The sequence below is a fragment of the Chenopodium album genome, chromosome 4 (genome assembly GCF_948465745.1).
Source record: "Chenopodium album chromosome 4, dcCheAlbu1.1, whole genome shotgun sequence".
Taxonomy (NCBI): Eukaryota; Viridiplantae; Streptophyta; class Magnoliopsida; order Caryophyllales; family Amaranthaceae; genus Chenopodium; species Chenopodium album.
In genome coordinates, this window is record NC_137837.1 from 23,750,670 (window position 1) to 23,753,701 (window position 3,032).

The following is a 3,032-nucleotide window of genomic DNA, read 5'->3' on the forward strand; positions in this document are numbered from 1 at the left end:
AGACTTCGATGAAAGGAATAGAAAGATGAACTTTCTTAAGCATCTCAATGAATTGTCCAAATTTCTCATCCAATTTGTGCCTATTGAACTTTTGGGGGTATGGAAGTTTGGGCTTGTAAATCTCATCTTTCTGCTTCTCTTTCACCTTTGGTTCTTCATTAGATTTCTCACTCATCTTGCTAGACTCCTCATGCTTATTCTCTTCGCTTGAATTACTCTCCTCTTCGCCCTCCTTACTTTTCCTAGGGACACTCTCTTCAAGGACCTTACCACTCCTAGTGGTGATAGAACAAATCGGTTCCTTAGGATCAATTCCTTGCGAGGGTAAAGAAAATGGGATGGCACAATCTTTCAAAGGGTTATCTAGTTGAATGATTTGGTTCTCAAACATCATTCCATGAGTTAATAGGCCATGAAAAATTTTGCCACTAGATGATATGTAATCGTCCAACTTCTTGGCTTTTGATCTACCATGAAATTCTCTAGCCTACTCATAGATTGAAATTGTTGATCATAGGAATCATCACTTTGGCATTGAGTTATTGGAGTAAATTTGGGTGAGGAACCCCTTTGAGCATCATTTTGAAAATTTCCTCTACTTTAGTTACTCCAATTACCCTTACCAAGATTTTGGCCGGAATTTTGAATATGATTACCATAACCTTGGTTATGATCCCCATATTCTTGGTCGTAGCTTTGATCATTACAACCAAAGTTGTTATGGTTACCACGAAACCCTTGGGTTACTTGGTTCCTATAACTACTATTTTGGTTATAATTATCGTAGCTCCCATGGTTGTGATAGTTCCTATTTCCAACATTCTTTTGAGCATTAAATCTAGATCCAAAATCACTATTAACAACATAGTTCACATGCACATTTTCATTTTCATCGTATTCATCACATCCATCACAAGGAACATTTGGAAAATTAGAAGCATCATGATCATTTCTCCCGCATAAATCACAAACCAAAGATTCTCTAATCATGCAACAAGAAGCGAAAAGAGGGTTAGAGTAAGAAGATGTACCTCTCCCCTTAAATTGGGAGGGAAGACCTTGTGCTTGTGAAGATTAATTTTCAAGCTTAGCTTTGATAGAAGCCACCTCCTTCCCTAAGTCCAAAAGTAGAGTATACAATTTGTTGATGGCATTGACTTGATCAACCGAGGCACACTCGTTTGTTGTCTCTTCCTCAACCTCTTGCCAACTCATGTAGTTCCTCACTACATCATCTATCACATCAACAACATCTTCTACCGTCTTGTTCATGATTGGGCCTCCAGCTCCCGCATCAAGACACAATTTGCCTTGAGGACTCAACCCTCCATAGAAAATTTGAATGATTTGATAGGTTGGGACGCCATGATGGGGACATTCTCTTTGATACTCCTTATATCTCTCCCAGGCTTCATACAAGCTCTCACTAAGTTTTTGCTTGAAACTTTGGATCAAATTCCTTGTCTCCGCCATTTTCTATTAGGGGTATAACCTAGACAAGAATTCCTTGGTAACTTCATCCCATGTTCTAAGAGAATTCCGCTTGACCTCCTTGTCCAACCATTCCAAGGCTCGACCTATGAGATAGAAGGGGAATAACTTGAGCCGGATAAACTCTAGAGAAACACCATTCACTTTAATAGTGTTACAATATTTCTCGAACTCTTTGAGATGGTTTAGCGGACTCTCACTCTTATCCCCACTAAATTTTCTCCTTTCAATCAAAGTGATCATGGCCGGTCTTATTTCAAAGTCGTTCGTCGGTGTTGTTGGCAATGCAATCCCACTTTCAAACCTATATGCACCGGGAATTCCCAATTCCTTCAAGGCAACTCTTGGATTATCTCCCATGCTTACTTGATCCTCCTCTTCTCTTTCTTGGTGAATTTCTTCTCTTGGAGAGCTTGGACTCAAAGAACAATTAACAACCCTTATCCTTGTTATTGTTCTCTCGATTTCCTGATCAAAAGGCACTAAAGTCCTTCCTCTTATCCTACGCATACAAAAAACTCAAATAAAATATCAATAGCACGGCTACAAATGTAGCCTAAAGAGAAAAATCTTTTTGTATTTTTGAGATTAAGTGAAATAGACTCAACAACAATAGCAAAAAACTACGCCATTCCCCGGCAACGACGCCATTTTTTATCTAGGGCGGAGACTAGGTCGTTGAAAACTAATCTACCCTCGGTCAAAATAAAATTTGTAATCTCTCAACACACCCCTACACCAAGAATATAGTAAGTCGAGGGTCGAACCACTAGGAATGAGAGGTGAATGTTGATGTCAAAGCTAAGCTATTTCGAAGCAATGAAGTGAGGTGTGTATATTCCAAACAATCAAAATGAAATCAAATTTATCAAGCACTAGGGTTAGGATCCGCATATACTCGGAATGGATATAGCTAATTGGGATTATTGGAGATGACTAAGTCGAGTGTTGCGAGGGAAAATCAATAAAGCAATCAAGAGAGTAAGGTAGGCTAATCTCCTAGAGATCAAGCTAGCGTCAACTACGAGAGACTCTAACTAGGAACCTTGCAAACCTACTCAATCGACAAAAGCAAGCCACAAATCAATTTTCCATATTAATGCGAGCTTACAATGCATTCTAGTGTAACAATCACAGTTAGCTACTCTTCAATTAATCACACACATGCACTTAATCAATCAACCAATTTAATCACAACATCAACTCCATCAATTTCCCCCAATTAGCATCAATCCATTACTCATATATGCTTCACCATTCCCCTAGCAAGAGAACTACTCACAATCCATTGAAATCAAGATCAAAACTAAGATAATCAACAATTTCATCATCATCATCATATCAATAAAACTAATTCAATCACAAATTCAATTCAAACTTAAACAATCAACAAAGCAATTGAAATGATAAGCTAAAGATTGCATTAAAGTAAAAGAAATCCTTACAAACTTGCTTCAAGTCAATGGAGAACATGCTAGAATTACCAATCTTCAATCATCAATCATCAATCAAGAACTTCTCTCTCTACAATCTAGAGTTTC

The 3,032-nt window shown here is 38.0% G+C and overlaps 1 non-coding gene across 1 annotated transcript; it reads left to right on the top strand.

Annotated features, from left to right (window-relative positions):
- The first annotated feature begins 1,360 nt into the window (after positions 1–1,360).
- On the top strand, positions 1,361–1,466 carry LOC145629846 (small nucleolar RNA R71). Its single transcript, XR_014111975.1, has one exon. It is a non-coding gene; the product is annotated as a small nucleolar RNA R71 (small nucleolar RNA).
- Positions 1,467–3,032: the final 1,566 nt, after the last annotated feature.